Source organism: Chiloscyllium punctatum, chromosome 22 (assembly GCF_047496795.1).
Source record: "Chiloscyllium punctatum isolate Juve2018m chromosome 22, sChiPun1.3, whole genome shotgun sequence".
Taxonomy (NCBI): domain Eukaryota; kingdom Metazoa; phylum Chordata; class Chondrichthyes; order Orectolobiformes; family Hemiscylliidae; genus Chiloscyllium; species Chiloscyllium punctatum.
The window spans coordinates 30858471-30885472 of NC_092760.1; the positions used below are offsets into that span (position 1 = coordinate 30858471).

General features: G+C 44.0%; 1 pseudogene; it reads right to left on the bottom strand.

Moving 5' to 3' along the window:
- Positions 1-11281: 11281 nt before the first annotated feature.
- On the bottom strand, positions 11282-14621 carry LOC140493882 (small ribosomal subunit protein eS10-like; annotated as a pseudogene).
- Positions 14622-27002: the final 12381 nt, after the last annotated feature.

Here is a 27002-nt window from a genome sequence, read left to right on the forward strand (position 1 = left end):
GCTACTGATTGGGAACCAGTGGAGCCTGGTCAGACCACAGAAAAAAAACTGTAATGTATATCTTTTTAGCTTTATTTCTTATTTCCTTAACTTATGCTATGTCTATTTGTAATGTTGTGCATTTTTGTTTGCATCTAGGTTCTTTGTCCACTTCTCCTTTCGTAACTTGACTACACATGATGATAAACCTAATTCTAATTTATTCAGGGATTGCTCCAGACACAAGAAGTGAATTGGAACAGGAGACAGATCCACAGAATCCCTACAGTGTGAAAGCAAGCCACTCAGCCCACACCGTTCCTCCAAAGAGCATCCCACTCAGACCCATCCCTATCCCCCCAACCATATCCCTACATTTCCCATGGCTAACTCACCTAGCTTACACATCCGTGGACACTATGTGCAATTTATCATGGCCATGCCACCTAACCTGCTCATCCTTGGATTGTAATAGGAAACTGGAGTACCTGGAGGAAGGCACGGGAGAATGCACAAGCTCCACACAGACAGTTGCCCAAGCCAGAATCGAACCCAGGTCCATGGCACTGTGAGGCAGCCGTACTAATCACTGAGCCATCATGCCACACCACCTGGTTGCTCAGACTTTTTATTTAATTGACTGCAATGATCTCAGAGACTGTACAAAAACTCTTCCACCCTCTGCAGTCAGCGACATAAGCAAGTGTTTTCCTATCCAACCCTTGTAATGATATTCAAACTATTGTAACAGAATTCCTTTAGTAGAACCTACTGATCACACCCAGGGTTCTGACCGCATATTGATTTCCATTAACAATTAATATTGATTTGGGGTAGAATGTTAAAAGTGTGTTTACAAAGGTTTAGTGGCAGCTCTTTTCATCGCTTCTTAGTTTAATTGAAGCTTATGCTCAGGTTATAGTTTAGCTTTTGTGCATGACAGTGCAGTGCTGTTCTTAACAGATGCAATATAAGAGGAGAAATCAGTTAATGAAAGGTCAGTATATTCAAACTGGAGCAATGTTTGAAATTTGAAACAATAGCCAATAGTGGCCCATACAAGCTCACTTGACCATCACTTGTAAGCTTATTTTCCACCCTAATTTCCAGCCCTATCATTGGGAGTTGGATAAAGGGACAAAACAGATAATTCTGAGTATGTCGCAACCTCCTTCCTAAGATATTAACCCAAAGGTTTGTCTTGTTTGCAACTAAAGCTGAGTTCAACAAATTTGTTCTGTTAAGGATATTTTATGACAAAGAAGATTTTAAGGAGGGAAAGGGTAGGTCAAGTTTAAGGCGACAGCTATCTTCACTGCCATCCTGAGCTAGAGTCCAGGTAACTTGTCAGCAGTCCTTGGGTGAGTCAAGGGAGACCGCCTTCAGTGAGGGAGCACTGATACAGCAAGCCAAGGGCAGGTGCTGATATCAGTTAGTGTCATAATTAGATGGCCACTTTGGGTGGTCAAAGTCAAGAATCCTATCTTCTTTTGGGTGAGGAGCTGAATGTTGAGCTAAAAATCAAAAATGTGCAATGAAACATGTCGTGTGCTTTCTGGCTCCATCTCACATGGTGGCATTTAATTGGGAAATCCCAGCTTTCTGCCCTGTCCAAAACTCTTGAAGCTCCAGCTTTTCTGGCCCAATTGTGCGCTGTTTCCTCCTGGATTGAGAGATAGGTGAGAGCTTGGGTGGGATGAAAATGGGTGGCAGAGCAATAAATGGTGGTGCAGGTGGGGGAAAGACAGTGAGGTGTGTTGAGTGAATGAATGGGCAGCACAGAGGGCATGCAGAATTGGTGTTGTTGTGGTGGGTGAGAGTGAGTGAAGCTAGATGCTACAGGCAACAGTAACAGTGTTAGGGCATGAGTCTTGGTGGACAGTGCTAGATTAGTGGTGCTGGAAGAGCACAGCAGTTCAGGCAGCATCCAACGAGCAGCGAAATCGACATTTCGATTTCGCTGCTCGTTGGATGCTGCCTGAACTGCTGTGCTCTTCCAGCACCACTAATACAGTATTTGGTTTTCAGCATCTGCAGTCATTGTTTTTATCTTGGTGGACAGTGCATCCACTAACGGAGACAGAGTGAGTATGAGATAGCAAAGAGAAGAGGATGGCTCTCAAAGTGCTGGAGTGGAGAAGCTCATTGACCTATGCTGCTGGGCATTTCTCCTGACAGTTGAGACAACACTGATCCAGGTGCCAATCTCAGGCCAAGCTGGCAAGGTCTGGCATTGTGACCTCCAATGCCAGTACTGTCTGAAGAGGACAGCATTCCTGTGCATCACTGCAGCTACCTGGACCTTCAGGTCTCTGTCTATGCCTGCTCTTTTGACAATCAAACTCATTAATCCAAATCCTTTATTCATTCTCCAGCAACTCTGCATTTCTTTCTCATTCAACTATTTATCCAGTTTCGTGTTGAAGGCTATGGTTAAATCCATAGTCACTTTTGAATAAAAAATCCAAAGAACTGTGGATGCTGGAAATCAGAAGTGAAAACAAAAATTACTGGAGACACTTATCAGGTCTGGCAGTATCCGTGGAGAGAAAATAGAGTTAACATTTCAGATCCAGTGACCCTTCTTCAGAACTGAAGATTCCCAGGAATTTCTATTTATTTCTTCACTTTTGTATCACTTTAGTGTGCTCTATTTGAGATCACACAGAATATATTGCTATGGCATTTGTATGTCTCACATGGATAATTACTTACAAGAACTGTAAGCTGGGAAGCCAATTTTAAGACCTGTGCCCGAAATTTGTAGAGGAGCATTGTCTATCGATCAACAAATCAGTGCCCATAGATATCCTCAGTCACACCCTCTTAAAGATTCTCTGCAATTACTGTAGTTTTATTTTTATTTTTGTTCATGGGATGTGGATGTCACTGGTTAAGCCAACATTTGATGACCATTCCATAACTGCCCTTGAGAAGGTTTTGGTGAGCTGCCTTCATAAGCTTCATATGGATAGGTATACCTGCAGTGTTGCTAGGAAATATGTTCCTCGATTTTGATCGTGCGACAGTGAAGGAATGGTGATATATTTCCAAATCAGAATGGCATCTGGCTTGAAGGGGAACTTACAGATGTTGGTGTCCCCCTGCTATCCTTGTCCTTCTGTGTGGTCGAAGTCACAGTTGGGCAAGTGCTGTCAAAGGAGCCTTGGTGAGTTGCCACAATGTATCTGAGGAGTAGACACTACGCACTCTGCCACTGCATTGTTAGTGGAGGGTATGATCATTGAATGTGATGGATCGCTTGCAAATCAAATGAGTTTTGTTTCATGAATGGTGTTATTCCTGAGTGTTGTTGGAGCAACTGGACAGTATTCGATCACACTCCTGATTTCTGCCTTGTAGATGGTGGTTGGACAGTGGGGAGACAAAAGTGAATTACTTACTGGAGAAAATGTCTCAACACGTAGTTCAAATAGAATTTGCATAAATCTCAAAAAAGTTGTTAGTCATGGTCATGGAATCATAGACTCCCCACAGTTTGGAAACAGGCCATTTGACCCAACAAGTTCACACCAACCGTCTGAAGAGTAACCCACCCAGACCCATTCCCCTACCCTATTACACTACATTTCCCCTGACTAATGCATCTAGCCTACACACTCCTGAATAATTTGGACAATTTAACATGGCCAGTTCACCGAACCAGCACATCTTCGGACTGTGGGAGGAAACCAGAGCACCCGGAGGAAACCCAAGCAGACATGGGGTAATACGGTATGTCTAATTTGAAGTACATTAATATTTTTGCAAAGAAAACAGGCAAAAATATGTGAAAATCTTAGGGATTCTTACTCTTACATCAACAACCAGCATTTTTGGACGTGATTCTTAATTTTAAACAAGGTAGCAGTCAATCTCCCACTAGTTACTAGCTATATATTTTAATTAATATTTCCCTTAATTGCAATCCCTGCTTCATCTGGGACCCAGGACCTGCTATGGAAAATGGACATTACTCAACTTTGAGATTTCTTTCTTGATCTGTGATGGAAATTATTTTTTTGTCTTAGTCTCTCAATTTCAATTAGGATCTGTTTCACAAAGGAAACCTCCTCGTATCAATCATGGAAAAGGTATTACAGTACCTAACTTTGAAAAACAGCATCAGCTCCAATTTGGCATGAAATTCATCAAATATGAGCAGTTGACAATAACATGATTAACCTCACAAGGACCTTTTATGGAATAATTATCTTGACTGTTATTCTGAGAGACTGATCTTAACAGCAGATGTGGGTTTTTCTACCATTCTTCCTATTCGCAAATGTGAAGTTGGTAACCACAGCAGTTCCAGTTGTTTTTGGGATATAGACGTTTATGAATTTCAAGCTACTGGGGTTAGTGAAAGTGAGGTGAAAAGAAGTTTGTGTGGAGGATAAATACCAGATCAGGCCAATTTCTGTGCGACAATTGTTATATATTTCTATCTATCAGGCATGGAATTTATCCCCAGTCTGCCCCATATGCTCATATGACTGTGACTTCATAATGGCACACAGACTCATTCAGATCCATTTGTTTATTGTAGTGAAGAGGGCCATTTGGACCATTAAGTCCATGTGAAGCAATTGATTCTGTTGTCTCTTTGCTGCTTAATCCCAAGACCTTGTTATGATTGTTTTCTTCAGCTGCCCATCTAATTTCCTTTGAAATCATTCATTGTTTACACTTACAGCACTTGCATGGTCAGTGATTTCCAGTTATTACTACCCTTTCTGTAAAAGTTCTTCTTCTTTGCTTCTATTGTCCAGAATCTGAAATCTGTACGCCGTAGTCCCAGTGTTATCAGCTGATGGGAAGGGATTTTCCTTGTACAACTTCTTGAAGCCTGTAATGATCTGCCATTAAGTTTCCCTTCAAACTCTTTTGCTTTAAGAAGAACTGCCCCAGACGTTCAGAGATAACGTTCATCTAAAATCCCCCATCGTTGCAACCATTCTGATTAATCTCCTTTGCCTCCTTTTAGGTCATTTTGTAATGTGTGGTAATCAGACTTACGTGCAGTATCCTAGTTGGAGTATAACCATAGCTTTATAAGGGTTCATCATAACTCCCTGCTTTTGTACTCAATGCCTCTATTTACGAAGGCAAAGGCAATTGCTTTACTAACAATGCCCTCAACATGACCTTCAAAAGTTTGGTACACTCTTTATATTTTTGCCATTAATTTGTTGTTGCCTCTCCCATCCTTTCTGCCCTCTGCATTGAATTCCATCTGCTAGATTTCTGTCTATTCAATTAATTTCTCTACATCCTATTGCAGCCCACCTTCACTGAAACTTCTCCAAGTTTAGTATCATGGGAAAATTGTGAAATCTGACTCTGCATTCCAGTGGTTTTTATCTAGAAATAAAAGCCGTTGTCCGAAAGCTGACTCTTGGGGAACACCATAACCACTGTCTTCCAGCACTTGATGCTTTCTGTGTTTAAGCCATTCCTTCTTAAACAACTGGACACTGACCTCCTACTCCATAAACCTGAATTTTGCTAACCAGACAAAAAGGCACACTGGGTCACGGCACAGGCTCTGAGTCTCCCCACTGAGGAGGGCGGTCAGTCGCTGGTGTGCATCCACACCCAGGTGGTGACTTTCGACCTTCAGACCTTGCAGTGATACCTTTATGTTGAGCCTCCTCCCCAATGGTGCGCTCTGGCGATGTATTTTTTCCACCAGTTGTGTAACCTCAACTACAGCATGCAGCTCCTATTTATTGACTGTGACGGCTTGGAGGTCGCTCTCAGGACGCTGTCTGTCTTTTACCAGGACCTGATCACTGTCTGGAATATGGTCGTATCACGTCGCACCTACCTTCAGGCAGGAGTAGACGCTGTTGTAAGGCAGCTGTTGCTCAGGAATCTGCACTTCCGTACTTGTGGGTTCGAGTGGCTGTCGGAGGAGAGGGCCGTGGTGATGAGGGTGATCAGGGTCAGGGACGTGCTGGGTGGCAGGGGCCTGGGCTGGACGCTGCCGCAGAACCAGGGCAGCAGTAAATGTCTGCGCCCACCCCTGCCCGGGCTGAGTTTCACATTGGCCCCAAGGACCTGTACTTCCTGCGGGAGCCTGTGATCCACAGCCTGAGCTGCCTCCGGAGTTTTTTTTTGTCCCCCTTCAGGACGTAAAATGGCAGGTCATTTATCGACTGCTGCTGCACCCCATCCACCTCTTCTCCCTCATCCACCACCTGGGCATGCCTTGGTGTGCCCATTTGCCACTGGCAGTGGGGATCTCCAGTAGAGGGCTCCCTTTCTCTCGCGGATCTGCGGTGGAGGGTGCTGCATTTGTCAGTCCCCTGCAACCACAGATTGCGGTGGTTCAGGGACTCTCAGCCCAACAGTTTGTCCTGTGGAGTGCTGTGGAATCTGTGGACCATGTATATATTGGGTGTGGGCATTTGCACTCTCTTTTTGGTTTCCTGAAAGATTTTCTTTTATGCTTTTGGTTGCACTTCAGCCCCATGTTTCTGATTTTTTGGCACCTGGTGTGAAGGGGGGAGGGCAGGTCAGAGGATCTTCTCGTGGGTCTGCTCCTGTACCTGGCCAGGATGACCTTAAACAGGTCCAGGCAGTGGGCCATAGAGAGAGTCATTAGGCCCGATTGCCTGCCCGCTTCTGTGGTTACATTTGGGCCTGGATGTCCCTGGAGAAGGAGGACGCGGTATCCACTAACACCCTCAAGGTTTTCAGGGAGAGGTGGGCATTATGGGGTGTGGATTGTTTTATTTCCCCCTCCGATTCTATTTTGATTTAACCCCTGCCCTCCCCTTCACTTTTTTTGATCACTTAGGCATCGCCCTGTGCTGAGAAGGGCACTGCTTGTCACTGGCCACTCAGGTGTTTCTTCCTGATGGTGGAATATGAATAAAGATTTCTACACTTGTTTATTTTCACTGTGTCCTACACCTGCACACACACGACAAGGGTGCTGGGGAAAATAAACACTACTGCTGTTTGGTGTTTGTGAGGGGGTTTTAAGTTAAACACAAAACAAAAAAAAAACCAAGAGCGTTCAGAATCTCCTCAGTTCAGGCAAAAAAAAATGGAATATGGGGATGTTGCCATGAATAGACGGCTTGAATTATAAAGAAATTCTGGATAGGCTGGGACTATTCTCACTGGAATGTAGGAGGTTGAGAGGTAACTTGATAGAAGTTTATACAACAAACTTGTACAAAAGATAGAGTTAACAGTAATTGTCTTTTCCTTAGGATGGGGGAGGGGGGATGTTCAAAACTAGAGGGTACATTTTTAAGGTGAGAGGAGAGAGATTTTAAAAAGACATGAGAGTCTAACTTTTTACACAGACAGTGGTTCACGTGTGGAATGAACTTACTGAGGAAGTAGTGGATGTCTGTGCTTAGTGTTGGTGCTACTGTCTATCTGATGACCTGCTGGATTCTTCCGTAAGTCTGTTGTCTTTCAGGGTGGATTCCAGTGCTGCTAGGAAGTCCTTTTTGTCCACATTCCTGTGGTTGAAGTTTATCCCTCGTACTAGGACAGTTTTTTTTGTGTCTGAGAGTCGTCTTCTGACAAGTTCTTTATCCAAGTCTTTGAATTGTACAGGTTATTGACTAGAAACTCAACTGGACTAACCTTATCAATGGCTACAAAAGCAGGTCAAAGGCTGGGATTCCTGCAGTGAATAACTCACCTTCTGACTCCCTAAAGCCTATCCACCATTTTCAAACCATAATTGGGAGTGTAATGGAATACTCCCCACTTGCCTGGATGAATGGAGCTCCAACAACACTTATCCAGGACAAAGCAGCTCCCTTGACTTGAACCACATCTGCAAACATTCACTCTCTCCACCACAAATGCTCAGTAGCAGCAGTGTGTACCATCTAAAAGATACGCTACAGAAATTCACCAAGGCTCCTTAGACAGTACCTTCCAAACCCATGTCCTCTGTCATTTGGAAGAACAAGGGCAGCTGAGACATGTAAATAACAACTCATGCAAGTTCCCTCAGAGACACTCACCATCCTGACTTGGAAATATATTTCTGTTCTTTTAGTATCACTGGGCCAGAATCCTGGAACACCCCTGCTAATGGCATTTTGGATCTACCTAAATTAAATGGAATGTTGTGATCCAAGAAAGCAGCTCAGACCTTCACCTCGGGATGGGCAATAAATGATGGAACAGCTTGCAATGCCCACTTCCCAATGAATAAAATAAACTTCTATTACATTATCATATAATACAATATGATGTCTGTGTATTTAATGATGACCTTTCCAAAAGTAGAGCACCATGTTTCAGGAGACTTCTTCCTGCATTTGAGCATGCACACAGCTCTATTTTAGGCAAAAGAATATTTGTTGATTAAGCTCATTCTTCTAAATCTATGATCCTTACAATTTAGCATAGGTTCTCTCCATTTGAACTTTGTGGTTGGAGGTAGATTGGTGCTGGTTGCATTTCAGTTGCCACTAGCAGTTAGAAATGGTCACCAATATTGCAGAGGCGTACTGAAAGTTTCTGGTTGGTCTTTCTGGTTGTTTCAATGTGATTGTTTTTCCAACTAGCACATTTTAAGCACATATGACTTTCAACATTAAAGTGAATTACAAACATTATTGGAGAATTGAGCATGATGGAAATTGAGTTATCTCAACCACAAGCTTAATTTATGAAGGGCCACAGCCAATAGATCAAAAGATTTTTATGAAGAAAACCTGAAAAGAGATTTAACCTGTGAAATTTAATTTAATTACAGGGATTAGTGAACACACGGTGCAACAATTCACAAAATCAAGACACTATTGGGATAATTATTCACAAATTCCATCATCTTGTTTAAATCTTGGGTCTGTTCCACAATGTAGCTGCTTGTTTTGTGAAGGTCCTTTATGATCTTCTCCTCACCTCACCCCAAGGTGTGGAAATGGTGTGTGAACCACGCTGTGGGAGACAAAGAATTACCCATGTTGGTGTTGAGGATTAAACCTACAGTCATCTCATAAAATGCACCACTGTGAGAGTAATAAAGTAAAGCAGTCACTGTCACACAACAGTGTGGATTTATATTATTCAGCTTGACTGATGGAAGTGGCATCTTTGCAATGCTCCCATTGTTCATAAACAGCCGGGTACAATCCATCATTGACCCATCTCTCTTGGTTTATCACAAGCTGAACTCTCAAACTGGCCTGCATAAAAAAAATATTGTTGGGAGTTAAATGAATGAGTTGGGTGGGAAGGTGAAGAAGCTCAGTACTGATGAGCTCAAGAAGAAAGGGACGTGGAGGTTCAGGGTTCCCTTGATTACCAGGTTGAACTTGCAGCTCACTGAGCAAAGCTATGTTGCCTTCTGTATCCCCACGGATTCTAAATGTGCACCGAAAGTCCAAGTATCTGGAATGGGAGGAGAATTTGTCTTTTAATCAGAGAATTACTTTGGGGAAGTCAATTCTGACATTGGAGGCAGCATTCTGGGATGCAGAAGGGCACTAATATTGGGAGGCATGTTCCCAATAACCAGGGAATCCAGAACCAAGGCTCACAATATAAAGGTACAGGGTAAACTATTTAGGACCGGGACAATGAGCGATTGCTCCACTCAGAGAATGGTAAGCCTGTGGGTTGCTATGTCACCAAAAGCGGTTGAGGCCAGAACGTTGAATGTTTTCAAGAAGGAGTTAGATATAGTTCTTACGGTAACTAGATCAAAGGAGTAAATGGGGTAACGCCCTTTGAATTAAATGATCAACCATGATCTTATTGAATGGTGGAGAGGGCTCAAAGGGCCGAATGGCCTAGTCCTCCTTCTATTTTCTATGTTACTGTCTGAGCAGGCAGGCTTTACTTGTGAGCAATGTGAAACCCTTCAAGAGCTAATTGCTTGAAGCAGGCACTTTCACAGAACAGGTCGAAGTTATTTGTAATCATAGCACCCTGTACGTGAAATGCATCCAAATGAGTAGGCTGCAAAGCTTGGTCACACACAATCCTGACCATGCCATTGGCCTTTGCAGATGGCAAATAGTTATCTCTGTGAAGCAGAAGTAATCACAGACAACCATAAAATTGATACTTGGGAGTACTGGGTACAATTTACAAATACAATACAAGGCTATACAAGGACACAAAGCTGATTTCCTCTCCCTTTCAATTGCAAATTTGCACCTACATGTTCTTCAATGCAATGCTGTCTTTCTTGGGTGATGAGAGGATGGGAGATGAAAGGGGGGCGTGGGGTAGGGGTAATCATATAGCATTACCATCAATTATATTTGAGCAGCATGGCTTGTATTGCATTGAGAGGCTATTGATGATAGGGGCGGATGGTGGATTGGCGGTAGCGTCTGGAGGAGCATTGGATGGTGAACAGGAGGCTACTCCAGGCCTAGTGGTGAGGTGGCTTACAGCAGCCCGGCATGGTGGTCTTAGCCTGACATGGCAGGAATGGCGGTCTTGGTCCGAAATGACGGTTTCATTCCAGAATGACAGTCTCATTGTAGAATGGTGGTCTTGGTCCGGAATTGCAGTCTCGTTCCTGATTGGTGGTCTTGGTCCAGAATACCAGTCTCAGTCCAGCTGCATCTTCAAGGTATTTCATCATTCCTTAATAGGGTTACCCTGAGCCCAGGAGCTGTCAGCTGAACTGTAATGAACTTGTCTTAATTTTACATTTTATCACTATTATGTACGCTTCTGTCAACAACATAGGCACCGTGGTGTGGGAACTTATAAAACCTTTCACTGTATTTTTCATGCAGAAGGCATGTGACAATATATTTCTATTCTATTCTATTCTATTCCATTCTATTCATTCTATATGTTCCCTATTTCAAAGGTTCATTTAGAGGCATTCCTTGTCGAAGTTCTCCATCTCCTATTGTATGGGGGACTAAGCCAAACCATCATGTGTAAGTGAAGCGAGCACTGGCTTCACAGTGCCAAGGGTCTGTTATATATCGGACATTTCCCCACACACCATCATTGAATGAATCAATTGGCGAACCATGACAAATGGATCCAGCCACAGCAGGGGTTACCGTCAGAGTGCAGTGAAGACGAAGAAAGAAAGAAGAGGGAACAGATGTGTCAACAAACTGAGGACCAGCAGCACCCTCCACTGGCTGCCAACCAGGCTCCACATGAGGAGATTGCAGTTGGAGCTCTGCTCAGGATGCACAGGAGGCTCAGAGTCTATCATGCTCAACGTCATTTTCTGCAGAGACACAGTGATCACTTATTCACTGCAAATTTGTTGCTACTCGCAAGGCAAGTGGTTCCTGTTTGGTCCCAGAAGCCAAACAACATTTTTGTTTCTTTTTCAGTTGACTTTATTTTCCACAGCAAATTTGACACATTTACTGAGGTTGGCCAGGAGGCCAGATCTGCCTCTATACTTGAATTCTGTGGCTGCACCAACACCAATGTTTTTGTCTGCATCAAAAGGAACAGGCTGTTTATAAGTGTCTCTGTCAGGTTCACTGCAAAGATGAGCTGCACGGTCTCACCCAGACCTTTACCTCTTGGCCTGGCACTCTCTGGATGGGTCTGGCGATGTAGACCAGCAGGAATAATTGAAGGAGAAGATAGTCACTAGGTACTGAATGCCTTTGTTTATCAAGTGCCAAGTATCACCAAGCAAATTGCTCCTTTACATAACTATGGGATTTCATAAACTGTATGGCTTCCATTTCTCATTTTGTCTACCAGTTCTGGATATTTTGCCATATGCACATCCTTCCTGGCCATCATTGCCCACCCCTTGAAGAGGAGCTCATCAATATCAGTACTATTCTTCTTGGGCATCAACACAGACTTTAAGAGTGGGGCTGAAGCCTTTCATCGTTTGCTGTTTCTTTGCTTCTGCTGTTGCTGAATAAAACTGAAAGCTGTTTGAAGGCTTTCCAGTTCATGATAGCCCCACAAAGAGCAATGAGAAGACATTAGACTATGTGGCGCTCCCTTACACAGGGTTTGAAGATGGCATAGTGTTAAGGACAGGTAACAAGCATATTTTATTTCTTAAATATCAATAGATTACAAATGCATATTTGTGTATTGTGATCTCCAAGATGGCAGTGGAGCAGGATCAGGTATGGTTTGGCGCCACCCTTTTGGTGCTGATCATTTGGCCTCGTCGTTTTAGCTCTAAACTGTTTTGGTGCTCATTACTTTGGCGCTGAGCTGTTCTGGCACCAATTCAGAATTTTAAAAAAGTCTTGTTTGGTTAAAGAAGAGAGGATGACTAACGACCCGATGTAATTTCCTCAACTAGCAAGAGTTGATAGTCAAAACTGTAATGACCCACTGTAGATTCAAATCTTGTTTTGTAATCATTTTCTCATTTAACAATTGTTAATAGTCATCTACTGCCTTGATGATACTTCAGCCCTTCTGTCTTCACATTGGAAAGCTGTGATACAATTTTCTTTCTATTTTCTTGTAGAGCCCATACCAGAAATGGCTGAAAACATTCTAAGCAAGAGAGACAAGCCAAAATTTTTACACGATGGTTATCTATATGTATTGGCGCCAAAACAGTTCAGTGCCAAAGTAACGAGCGTCAAAACAGTTTAGAGCCAAAATGGTGGGGCCAAATGATCAGCACCAAAAGGGTGGGGCCAAATGATCAGCGCCAAAAGGGTGGGGCCAAATGATCAGCGCCAAAAGGGTGGGGCCAAATAGTCCCATTTCGAGTGGAGCAGAACTCCTGAGCCAGAGCTCACCCACTCTATCCATTTCTTTCATTTTTTTCTGTCTCTTTTCATGTTTTCCCCTTTTCCTTTTACCTTCGGTCCTTGGGGGCATCAGCGATGTCCAGGATAAAAGCCAGCACAGACTCCAGCTTAAATGTGGACTCGAACTCCCAGCCTCAGTGTGGACTTGAATGCCCAGCCTCAGTGTGGACTCGAACTCCCAGCCTCAATGTGGACTCGAACTCCCAGCCTCAATGTGGACTCGAACTCCCGGCCTCAGTGTAGATTCAAATTCCCGGTCTCAATGTGGACACAAACTCCGGGCCTCAGTGTGGTCTCCAGACCTCAGTATGGTCTCAAACCTCTGGCCTCAATGTGGATTCAAACTCCAGATCTCAACGTGGACTCAAACTCTTGGCCTCAGTGTGGACCCATACTCCCAGCTCAGTGTGGATTCGAACGCCTGGCCTCAGCGTGGACTCAGACTCCCCGGCTTCAGTGTGGACTCGAACACCCAGCCTCAGTGGGGACTCGAACTCCCGGCCTCAGCGTGGACTCAAACTCCAGGCCTCAGCGTGGACTCAACCTCCAGGCTTCAGTGTGGACTCGAACACCCAGCCTTAGCGTGGGACTCGAACTCCCAGCCTCAGTGTGGACTCAACCTCCCGGCACTCCCGGCCTCAAAGTGGTCTGGGTTAGAAGGTCTGTTATTCTGAATGCTTATTTCTCTGTCTTCTAATTTATTGCTGGACTTTTTACTTTTTTATTTTTCTAAGATTTTCCTGAAGAATTTGTACTTAAGAATCCGTACCTAGGTACCTTGGTACCTGAGATGGCACTGTAAACTTTTCATGTGAGTACATGTGACAATAACGTTAATTCTACTTCTTGTATTTGCAATGAAGTGTCAGCCATGCTACCTTTGTGTCCTCAGAAGACTTTCATTTCGGTTCCCTTCTCACTACTTGTGCAATAAAAGGCAACTCCTGCCTCGCAGCTTTTGACCCAGTTTGTAGCTGGGCTAGTAAGGAAGTTAGGATGAGTAGAGTGCCATAGGGGTCATGAAGTGAGTTTTGAAAAATAGTCTGAGAAATCTCACTAGGGCTCGCAGAGAGAAACCCTCCACAAAATTCACCATAATTGACACGGAACTGACTTCTGCTAAAATTTGGACCTGAATGTTGATTGCAGGCTGAAATTTCTGTCTCTCTCGCTCAGACACACACACACACACACACACACACCTTTCAGCTTCACTGAAATCTGGCCTTAAGCACATAGCAGGGTTGGGACATCTGGTTTCAAGTTTTTTTTTGATCTCAAATAGCTGGTCCAAGATGGGATCTTATGAGGACCTGAGTGACGTGGAATGAAATGTGGCCAAATTGTGTGAGTTAATTGAGTAAGGTCTTTCACAATATCGGGAGCAACTGGTTGCACTTTCCGATTAGACTCCAAGCATCAAGTTGAGGTTCTGTCAATTAATGGGGATTATTGCTCGTCGGCACTCTCATTTACTCTGAATCCCACCTCATTAATATGCAGCTCCATACCATATCACAGGACAGGCACAGAATTCCCGACGTGGAAGTCTGAGCAGGTGCCTGGTGACTCCAGTTCTTCTGCACCACAATCTTGGAATCCTGATGTGAATGTCTTTGAGCATTCTCCTGTGCAGGGGTTTTAAGCTCCCCGCATCTGCGGAATTCGGCATTTGATACCTGCTACCATCTCTGCGTCATCGTGGCACCTCTCCAATCCATTTACAGTCTGTTTCTGCACTACCTTAGGGCATACTGGCAACTCCACTGCAATGTCACTGGAAAAACAGTGTACGGAGGGACAGTAAGCCAATTATGGATTGGACCAGGCTGCTCTCAGGGCTGATCACTCACTCACTCACTTCAAACTTACCTGGATGCCCAGATCATTCCCACATTCCCATTTTATCCTGTGGCATGTCATGCAGAGTGTAAAGGCTCACATGTGGCCTCAGCACAACACATGACCCCTCAACATTAACCCACTCAGTGCAGTCCAGCTCCCTGCCACCCCCCCCCACACTCTGACCATTTCAAGCAGGATTAAGACTGAACTTCACCAAAAGCCTGTGACACAATAACAGTGTCTGTGCACCTGGTGAGATGGATCTAAAGTCGCAATGGCCTGGGAGTAACTCACTGCCTGTACATGGTACAGGAGCTGCTCACTTTGCACATTGGAACATTCAGTCAGGAGAAGGATTGGTGGCTTCACCTTGCCCTTGCACCACCCAGAGATGACTGGAAAGTGAACATGTTTTTACAAAGGTGACAGCATACAGATCATTTTCCGCATTTCATCATGCGTGATTTGTCTGTAATGAGATTGGTGAATTGGGGACCCATTTTTTAAAAATGTGAACTCCTGTTTGCTATTACCTGATTCCGTCCCCGGTTACCTTAAGTCCACTTAGGTCAAACAAAGTAGATAGGATGACGGGGCAAATTTTTATGATCTTATTGTTGATGTTTTTGAGAATTTTTAAAGAAATTATTGTAGAAGAAAAGCTTTGGATTTCAAGATTCTCCTCATTCTGACAATGCACGGAGCCATCCTCCCACGATTGGTGAGCTTTCTGAAAACAGCAAAGTGCTATTTCTACCTCTGAACAGCAACCTCTCACATTCAACCCGTGGACCAGGGTGCAATAGCAGCTTTTAAAGCTTATTGTTTAAGGTGCACATTCATGAGGCTGATTGCAGCGACTGAGGGGGTTAATGAGGACAGTTTTCTTCAATTTCGAAAGAGCTTTAACATCAAGAGTGCTATTGACACCACTGTGGAGGCCTGGGGTGATGGCAGGAAGGGCTACTTGCATGCAGTTTGGCAGCAGCTTCTCCCAGATTTTCTTCATGATTTTAAAGGTGTTGAACTGTCAGAGGGGCTTCCAGCAATCAAAGATTATTGTGTCGCTCTCGCAAAGCAAGTTGGATTGGACAAAATGGAGACTGATCTACAGCAATTTGTTGCTGCAGGGCAAATTGAAGCTGGAGCTGGAGACGACCAAGTCCAGGATGCAGCACCACGAGACCTTTCCATTTCTCTTTTGTCTTCTGTCCTGAGGGAAGCTGAGAAGCTCTTCGAAGACAATGACTACATTGTAGAATGCAGCAGGCTAGCAGTCAGTGGCGTAAAGTTTTATCTGACACCCTCTGAACAGCTTCTTCATGAAAGAGGAAAGACGGCAAAGCAGCAAACACGAGATACCTTTTATAAACCACCCTCCAAGAAACAGTCTGAGGACAATGAACCACAGCCATCCATTTCTGGACTAAATATTTTATTTTGTTGCAACACTGTAGCCAGAACTGCACCTGAAAGTGATGATGATGCTAATGCTGACCCTCATCCCCTTTTGTACTATAATGCTGTAACTCAGCAAACTCAGAAACCCTTTGAAGTGTAACATTTATTGTATTATTTTATTAAAATGTATAATTTCAACATTTACTTAAACTGTGGTATCATTTGTGTTCGACTAACTACTACTTTTGTTTTGATTTTTACTGATGTTTTTGGCGGTTCGCCCAACCCTATTTTTCCCATTGGCCCCGTTATTTCTATTGTGTGATTTTCTATTAAACAAGGTCACATGAGAACGCAGCTACTGTGTTATAGCAGAACAGACTGTATGCGCAAACTAATGCTCACTGTGAAAAGCAATCTGCCCTTAAAGCACTTTCTTCCTTCTTATCCACCCCACTATATCTCAACACAGTCCTGAGTTCCACAGAGGGAGCCTGCCTTATAGTGGAGGAGAAAGTGAGGACTGCAGATGCTGGAGAGTCAGAGTCAAGAGGTGTGGCACTGGAAAAGCACAGCAGGTCAGGAAGCATCGAGCAGCAGGACAGTCGAGGTTTTGGGCATAAGCCCTTCATCAGGAATGAGCTGATGAAGGGCTTATGCCTGAAACATTGTCTCTCCTGCTCCTCGGATGTTGCTTGACCTGCTGTGCTTTTCCAATGCCACATATTTTGATTCTGCCTTCGTGGAGCCCCTTGGCCTTCGAGTTGGATGACTGCAAGGGTACTTGCATCAAGAGGAGCCAGACATACCCAGGGGCAGGTGCACCCTGTTCAGCTTGAACTCCTAAAGGTAGGGTAGTGTGTGTGTGTGTGTGTGTGTGTGTGTGTGTGTGTGTGTGTGTGTGTGTGTGTGTGTGTGTGTGTAAATGTATGTGAGAAAATGTGTGTGCGTGTTTCCTCCTCTAGTTCATTGCCTCCTGGCGCAACCCCATCTTCTTGTGGGAAGGAGCACTCAGTGAGCTCATGGCGCCCCATCTCCCTGGTGCCACACCATTGACAAAAGGGACCAATGTCTTGACTGTAGCTCCATCTATGTGTCCAGCAGATCCTGTGACCGAGGGACTTGGGTCTCCATGGGGACCCCCTCCTGCCTGCGGCTGAGTAGGTGCCTGGCCTTTGGCCATCCGTCAAGAGCCAGCAGCCAGGGCTGTTTCTTACTCACCAGTCACTGAGCTGTTGCAGTGATGCTCTCATCAGACAGTGCTCCCATACTTTTTAAATCTAATGTTCCCTTTGAGGCATCAGTATCTGCACTGGTGGGGACTGCAGGTGCAGCCTTGCCCATGTTTCCTCAGAGCCACCCCTGCTCATTCCCTCTTGCCCACTAAGACCGTGGGTATATTGCTGATTAAGAAGAGAGAAGGTTTCATGGCCAAGGGTTATATGTTGTGGCAGGTGAAAGTGGGCTTAGTGTAAGAGTTGCTTTGCAAGGACTATTTCCTTTAACTCAGTTACCAGGGTGTGGATGTTTCAGTATCTCTGCCAACCTAGTCCTGGTTCTCTCTGGGTCCACTTCTCGTAGAGGCTGAGGAAACTAGCATCAGGCACCCCACCACATGTTCTGGCTCTCTTGGCCATAATGAAGGCTGATTTCCGTCGAAAGAGAGAAAGGAAAGGAATGATTGAGCTGAAAGTGGGTCGGCACTGATGCTATCCAGTGAATTCATGCTGACCTGGGTGGCAACCTCAGTCCAGGCTGTCAGCGCTTGGCATCGTGGCCTCTTCCTCAGTCCTGAGGGAAGAGGCCATTGCTCCTCTCTACCTTCCCAATCCACTAGGGCCTCCAGGAGTCTGTCAGTGAATCGTGACACCAATTTCTCCTTATCTACCAAGGCCTCTAGGAGTGTGTGCAGCCTTGCAGGGCAGTAGTAGAGTTCTAGCACTTGTCTGGATGTGCATTTAAAGATGGCACAGGTATCAACACGGCTGGTCAATTCCAGGATACCCTGGCAGAGGCAAGAACTTCCAACTACAGTGAGTAGTAGAAACATAGAAGCATAGAAAATTGGAGCAGGAATAGCCAATTTGGCTCTTCAAGCCTGCTCCACCATACAATAAGATCATGGCTGATCATCCACCTCTGAGGTGCTGAGGTGGAGATAGTCGAAAGCATCAAGTTCCTGGGAGTGATGATCACCAAAAATCTGTCCCGGTCTACCCACATCAAAGCAACTATCAAGAAAGCACAACAATGCCTCTACTTCCTCGGGAGGTTAAGGAAATTCAGCAGGTCCACAAAAATGCTTACCAATTTTTATAGATGCACCATAAAACGAGGCTATCTGGATGCATCATAGCACGATATGGAAACTGTTCTTCCCAAGACCCCAAAATATTACAGAGTCATGAACGCAGCCCCATCCAACAGGCAAACCAGCCTTCCATATATTTGACTTCATTTGTACTTCTCGCTGCCTGAGGAAAGCAACCAACACAATCAAAGACCATTCCCACCCCAGTTATACACTCTTCCACTCTCTTCCATTGGGCAGAAGACATAAAAGTTTGAGTACACATATCAACAGATTCAAGAACAGCTTCTTCCCCGCTATTATCAGACTTTTGAACAGACCTCTCAAATGGTAATATTGATATCTCTCTCTCTGCACCTTACCTGCAGTTGTAACGTTATATTCTGCACTCTGTTCTGCTACCCTGATGCACTTTGTATGATACAATCTGCCTGCACAGCATGCAAAAACAACACTTTTCACTGTATTTCTGTTTATGGGGTAACAACAAATCAAATCAACTCAACTCGGTATCCTCTTCCCATTTTCCTCCCCATACACTTTGATACTTTTAGTCCTAGAGTCAAGCTCACATTGGACAAGAAGGTGCGATAGGAGGGTGGGGCCAGGTAGTTAGTGGGGTGAGTTTGGGATGAACAGCTGAGACAATTCAATAAGTCTTGCAGACAAAACTCTTCGTAAAACTTGAAAAAAAAACCATAAGGTGCAGGCCACAAATTCTCTATTTAACAAATTTCAACTATGTTTTCCATACTTTTTTGGTGCTGTTCTCACGCCTATATTGAATCAATTTGTTGTATTTTTTTTGACAATCTTGACGTCAAACTGCTTCCAACTAATTTAAAATGCTGCCCTGACAGAGCAACTAACCTGGATCTGATGACTCCAGAAACATTCAAACCTTAAAGGTGTCAGTTGAAGTCCTGCTATTGTCCATCAAGGAGTGAAGTTCCAGGACGAAAATCTTTGCTCACAATACAGCCCTCTCATTTCAGGAATCGGCCATATATCCTTTCTCGGAATTGTCTGCAGTGCTTGTACCTTTTCTTCGAATTTCAAGGGCTGCAGTAGAGCAGAATTTAAATTGTAGAGAGTTGCACACTGAAACCATAGTAATTATTTATTTCCCACAACACCCAAATGCCAATGTAAAATTGTCATTTAAGCTGACAACTGTAGACAACTGTCTCCAGAGGACCAGCTCCATGGAGAACCCCCGGCACATAATCTAACACGAGTAAAGCATAAGCATCTCAAAACAGACGTAAAAACTGAGGCCCTGGGAACAAATCCCAAGCTAATTGGTAAACCTCGAGCAATGCATACAGAAAAAGAAGGTGATATCCAAAAATAACCCAAGGCAACAAAGGAAACAGGGAGGAGAAGTTTACTCACAGATCTGAAGGGAGGAATGAGGCAAAAGTTTCCTCTCATCACCTGAAATGAAGGAATGCAAGCACAAAACATTTAGCTGAAGCGTATGTTTGGAGGGAAAGGGTTGGGTAGTGGGATTGAAACAAAATTGGAACTACTTCCGAAAAGAGAATCAAAGGTTGTGGGGGAGAGCAGGGGGAAGGCAGGAAAATGTAGTTGAAGATTATAAAATCAGCCATTATCTCATTGAATGGCAGAACAGGCTCGATGGGCTGAATGGCCTGCTCCATTGTTTTACAGTCTTAAAGAGAATTCATGGACAAATCCATTCATTATTTAAATATTACTTTATCGTTACTGATTATTAGAGGGAAAATAAGAGGAGAATGCTCGCAATTTTGTGCCAGAGGCATTCACTTTTTCTTGTTTGGTAACTGGACTTGAATCTTGTTTGAGGAAATGAGATTAATGTCTCCTATAATGGATTAAGTGACTTTTGTTAGATGTTAGTTAGCCTGAAGATATGTGAGTTCACAGGGTGGAATTCATCCCTTTGATGAATTATCACTGTATGCCACCATATTATAGGGGTACAGTCACTTGTGGATGTGGCAGTATCTCTTTATCAGATTCTAACTCATAACCGAACGGTGAGAGTGCGTACTCAGTCTTCTCTCAATAGAATTCCATCTGACACACTTCCTGCTTTGGATGAAGTTTGAGGTATTGTTTGAAATTTGGTTTCTCTTGCATCTGACCTGACGAATGCAAGATGAAAAACCTTGGCAAAATGTCATTTTTTTTCAGCAATATTCAGATCCTATGACATCAAGCCACTGTTTTATATATCTGAGACAGAAGGGCATGCCTGACCAAATTTGAAATTTGGCGTTCTTGTAACTGTCCTGATGCATGCAAGGAAAATTTTTCTGAAATTTCAGACAATACAATCATTTTTCTCAGGAAAGGAGACCATTGGGCCCACTAGGTCCATGTTGGTTGTCAACTGACCAATCCAGTTAAATCCCATTCCCCATTTGCCCTCTAAGTTTAGTTCTTTTAAGTAGCCATCAATTTTATTTGAAATCATTGACTGGTTCCATTTCTATTACCCAAGGGGAGAGCTTATTCCAACTCTTTCCAGCAATATTGAAGTTTTGTGACATCAAGAAACTGTATACGTGACACAACTGTACAAACAAGGAACAAATTGAGGTATTGTCTGAAATTTGCTAATCTTGCATTTGTCTGATGAAAGCTTTGGGCAACATGACTCTCTTTACAGCAAGGTTGTATAGTTTGATGATGGTTTTGCTTCGTAATTAAGAATAAACTGCTTCTGGTGGAAAGATGGTTGGTAACCATTTAAGAATATTGGAAGAGGAGAGATGTGGAGATTTTTGCATAAGCAATGAGCTGTGAGTTTTGCACTATTTGATAGGATGGTAAAAAAAGAGATTAAATTGTACCTTTCAAAATGGAATTGGAGAAGTACTTGAAAAGGAAAGAAAAACTGGATGGCTATGAGGAAGGAGCAAATGAGTGGGAGCAGTTGGACAGCTACTTGAAAGAGCTGGCATAGCTATGATGGACTGAATAGCCTTCTTCTGTGTTACATCATTCTATGATCTTACCTTGAGTTTGCTTTGCAACCCACACAACATGAAAAGCTGCAGAAAGGAAACTCTCATCTTCCTTTTTGACAGAAAATCCCACACCATTAGGATGACAAATTGGCATTGACGTCTCGCTGCTGTAGAATTGGCAAAGAAGAAAGTTTATTTCTTTTCATCGTTTCATTAATGATGGGAAAAAGTGTGATATGAGACATCAACGAGGTGAGAGATGTGTCCTCACTTTGAAGACATTTCAATTTATTTCAGTTCCATCAACGTCTGCAGTGTGTATACTTTGAAATTGCTGATGGCAGAATGTGGGTTAGGAAATATTTTGTTTTCATGTTAGTTTCTAATCTGTCTTTTCACTGAGGTGGTATCTCAATGAAAAGCATCCAACAAAGTGTGACAGATCTTGCCTGAATTAATACACATTCACAAGCAGGGCTGACTGGCAACAGTATACTCACTTGGAAAAATATTTGAATTTATATATCACTGGCACATCAATTACTAAAGATTTGACAGCAGACTAGTGCAGGTTATTATTCTCTGAAAACAATGATTTATCCATGAAACGTTTTGCACAGTTTATGGCAAATTAAACAGGCTGAGCAAACAAGTTACTCTATAGCTTGAAAAGAGAGCTGTACGGACTGAACAGTGTTACAAGGAAGGCTGGGAGGAACTTATGACCAATTGGCCAAACTGGTTTCTGGATTAGTGGTGCTGGAAGAGCACAGCAGTTCAGGCAGCATCCAAGTAGCTTCGAAATCGACGTTTCAGGCAAAAGCCCTTCATCAGCAATAAAGGCAGTGAGCCTGAAGAGTGGAGAGATAAGCTAGAGGAGGGTGGGGATGGGGAGAAAGTAACATAGAGTACAATGGGTGAGTGGGGGAGGGGATGAAGGTGATAGGTCAAGGAGGAGAGGGTGGAGTGGATAGGTGGAAAAGAAGATAGGCAGGTAGGACAAGTCTGGACAAGTTATGGGGACAGTTACTGAGCTGGAAGTTTAGAACTAGGGTGAGGTGGGGGAAGGGGAAATGAGGAAAATGTTGAAGTCCACATTGATGCCCTGGGGTTGAAGTGTCCCGAGGTGGAAGATAAGGCGTTCTTCCTCCAGGCGTCTGGTGGTGAGGGAGCGGCGGCGAAGGAGGCCCAGGACCTCCATGTCCTCGGCAGAGTGGGAGGGGGAGTTGAAATGTTGGGCCACGGGGCGGTTTGGTTGATTGGTGCGGGTGTCCCGGAGATGTTCCCTAAAGCACTCTGCTAAGAGGCGCCCAGTCTCCCCAGTGTAGAGGAAACTGCATCAGGAGCAACGGATACAATAAATGATATTAGTGGATGTGCAAGTAAAACTTTGATGGATGTGGAAGGCTCCTTTTGGGCCTTGGATAGAGGTGAGGGAGGAGGTGTGGGCACAGGTTTTACAGTTCCTGTGGTGGCAGGGGAAAGTGCCAGGATTGGAGGGTGGGTTGTTTGGGGACGTGGACCTGACCAGATAGTTGCGGAGGGAACGGTCTTTGCGGAAGGCGGAAAGGGGTGGGGAGGGAAATATATCCCTGGTGGTGGGGTCTGTTTGGAGGTGGCGGAAATGTCGGCGGATGATTTGATTTATGCAAAGGTTGGTAGGGTGGAAGGTGAGCACCAGGGGCATTCTGTCCTTGTTACGGTTGGAGGGGTGGGGTCTGTGGGCGGAGGTGCGGGATGTGGACGAGATGCGTTGGAGGGCATCTTTAACCACGTGGGAAGGGAAATTGCGGTCTCTAAAGAAGGAGGCCATCTGGTGTGTTCTGTGGTGGAACTGGTCCTCCTGCAGGCAGATCCGGCAGAGGCGGAGGAATTGGGAATATGGGATGGCATTTTTGCAAGAGATAGGGTGGGAAGAGGTGTAATCCAGGTAGCTGTGGGAGTCGGTGGGTTTGTAAAAAATGTCAGTGTCAAGTCGGTCGTCATTAATGGAGATGGAGAGGTCCAAGAAGGGGAGGGAGGTGTCAGAGATGGTCCAGGTAAATTTAAGGTCAAGGTGGAATGTGTTGGTGAAGTTGATGAATTGCTCAACCTCCTCGCGGGAGCACGAGGTGGCGCCAATGCAGTCATCAATGTAGCAGAGGAAGAGGTAGGGAGTGGTGCTGGTGTAATTACGGAAGATCAACTGCTCTACGTAGTCAACAACGAGACAGGCATAGCTGGGGCCCGTACGTGTGCCCATGGCTACCCCTTTGGTCTGGAGGAAGTGGGAGGATTCAAAGGAGAAATTGTTACGGGTGAGGACCAGTTCGGCAAAACAAATGAGAGTGTTGGTGGAAGGGTACTGTTGGGGACGTCTGGAGAGGAAAAAACGGAGGGCTTGGAGACCCTGGTCATGGCGGATGGAGGTGTAGAGGGATTGGATATCCATGGTGAGGATGAAGCATTGGGGGTCAGGGAAACGGAAGTCTTGGAGGAGGTGGAGGGCGTGGGTGGTGTCTCGAACGTATGTGGGGAGTTCCTGGCTAGGGGGGATAGGACAGTGTCGAGGTAGGTAGAGGTGAGTTCAGTGGGGCAGGAGTATGCTGAGACAATGGGTCACCATCAGCTGCATTGCATTTCGAGCCACACTACCTTGAGGCTAAGTGACTTCAGTGATCTAAAGTAAAGGAAGCAAAACTTGCACTCTGACTCTTACCACCTCATAGACATCGTACCCCATCTCCCTAAAGGTCCATGGGTCGAGAATTGGTCTGGTTAGTCACATGACAACCCATGGCACAAGCTTATGACTCTGAGCAAACTGCAGCCCTGAATCAAGGACAGTGAACATCGGTGACAGAGGTGGAGCTGCATGGACTGGACATTGCTTTGCACAGAGATCAGTATGGACTGGATACTGTGTTACACAAGGGTCTGTATGGACTGGACATTGTATTACATAGGATCTTTCTGGACCAAGCTCTGTTTGGCATAGGGGTCTTTATGGGCAGAACAGTGTGTTACACAGGGATCTGTATAGACGAGACATTATGTTACAGAAGGTCTGTAGACACTGGATGATATGCACAGAGTCTTACGGACTGGACAATATGTTGGACAGGGTCTGTGTAGATTGAACAATGTATCACACAGGGGATCTGCATGGACTGAACAGTGTGTAACCTGGAGATAAATATCAGACAATGAACATCTCCAATAAGAGAGAATCTAACCAATGTCCTGTGGTGCGCAATGGCTTTACCATCACTGAAGATCTACAATTAACATCCTGGGTATTAACAGAAACTTAACCGGACCAGCTGTATAAACGCAGGCTGCAAGAGCAGATCAGAGGCTTGGAACTCTGCAGTAAGTAACTCATCTGCTGACTCCCCTAGGAGAAGAGGTGCACTCTGATTCACCTCTGACTACAAGATACTGATCAGGAGTTTAATGGAATATTCTCCATTTGCCTGGATAAGTGCAACTCCAACAGCACTCAAAATGCTTGCAACTTTCCAGGACAAAGCACCCCATCTACCATTGGTGTACAGTTGGTTCAGTGTGTACCATATACAAAGTGCATTGCATCGACTTGGCAAGGTTTCTTCAACAGCACCGTCCAAACCCATGATCATCGCCACCTAGAAGGACAAGAGCAGCTGATGAGTGGACTACTGCCTCCTGCAAACCACATACTATCCTAACTTGGATCTATGCCTCTGTGCTTCCACTGTCACTCAATCACAATCCTGGAAATCTCCCCTGAACATAACTCCAGGTGTCCCTTCACCATCTGGGTTGCACAGGCTCACCATCAACTTTCTAATGACCATTACGGATGAGTAACAACTGTTGGTCTTGCCAGCAACTCTCATATCCTAAAAAGGCATTAAAAAATAGATGAAGCAGAATGTCCTTTCTATTAATGTAACTGGAGTTGATGCAACAACATGAACATCTTAGGCAATTGACCACAAACATTTATTTGATTTCCCTGAATTCCATTTTCTAAAAGGTTACACAAAGGGAATAAATCAATTAAAACTGTCTTGGTTTTGGATTTGGATCGGGCATTGCAGCCTCAGAGTAATGGTGTTGGGGGCAGCCAAGTGGAGAAATATACCACAATACAATAGAGCAAACATTTTGAATCCAATAGAACTCGTCTACCGAACTGACAAAAAATCATATTAGACTTGAAGACTTAACTGTTTCTCTTTCCATAGATGTTGCCAGACCTGCCAAGTTTCTCCAGCATTTTCTGTTTTCATTTCAGATTTCCAGCATTCACAATATTTTTCTTTTATTTGCACATCATGGACATTGTTACTTTCTTACCAAGCTTCTAACATATTAACACACTAGTAAATTCTTAGGTTTTCTGTTCTTGTAAGTTGGATATTATCATATCTGGAGTACTATGCACATTTCAGGCCAATGCACCTCAGAAGTGATATACCAACCTTGGAAGGAGTGCTGTGCTGACTCATCTCAATATTATCAGAGTTCTAAGAATTAAGCCGAGAAGAGAAATTGCATAAACTTGGCTCATGATCAGTGGTGCACAAAATATTAAGGAGAGAATGATTGAAAGGAATAACTAATAGAAGGTAATTTTTTCACTGGTAGAGAGATTAGAATATGGGAACAGAACTTCAAAACAGACTCCAGCCACTTGGAAAGATGTTAGGAAACATTTTTTCCACAAATAAGCAGTAGATATTAGCTGAATTAAATCTGTGAGTAATACAGCATTGCTGGTCAAGAATGTAAAGGGATATGGAGCCAAGCACGTATGGCTGGAATTAAGATGTATTTCAGTTATAATATAATTGAACACATTACTCTTATTCCTATGTTTACAATGAAGGTTTTTAAAAAAAATATCTTTATCTCCATGTTTATTTCCCTCCCCATATGAACATGCTAACTATCATTTCTGACCTTAATTAGGATTCTCAAGGTCACACCATTCTCCCTGCTAGCCAGACAATCCTCATCTTGACCAAGGGGAGAAGTTTTGCTTTCTGTAAAGATGGGTAGGGATTAATCCTGCAATCATCAAGGTCCATTTCACATATTGCAGTGCCCTGTCTGCGTTAGTTTCAGATTTGGGGCCAAACTGAAATGCTTGGAGATCTTTTGGCCCTGACTTGGGACTCATTAAAGTTAAACATTTATTTACAAGAATGGGCTAGGAACATTGAAACCTTACTTAATTCTTGGTGTGAGTCAGGTTGTCTATATACAGAGGGTGAAGGAGGGTACCCAACAAAAGAGAGTTTAATCACTTCCTATCACTCAATTGAAAGATTTTTGAAAATGGCAGTGAACCCTAAACCTTTATCTGACTCTAAATTTCAGCCTTCACTCTGGAGATCAGGGAATTTGTAATGTAATTTACAATCTGGTCCCTACTGAATACAATGGAGAATTTCATTTGGAATCTGTTGAGTATATGTTGCTCAGAGCAACAGGATATGTCGGGCAGCAGAAGATATTGAAAGTGCTGCTAGCCACAGGTACCTTGCCAAGTATAATACAGTGCATGGATCCCACAGAGGAACAATTCAGATTGGTGATATAGCCTGTGACTGATTTCCATAATGTGATAGAAGAGGACAATAGTTGGTCTAACACATCTGAGGCTATGTCTCATTTGCTGCTTGCACATACAACAGTAGTAGTCAGAAATACAGCCATAGCCTTCAGCTTTGGGATTGAGCATGAGTGGAATCTGTGTTTACTGGATATTGGCTGTGAATAAAAATCACCATAATCTTTCTGCACCATGGGGCTGTT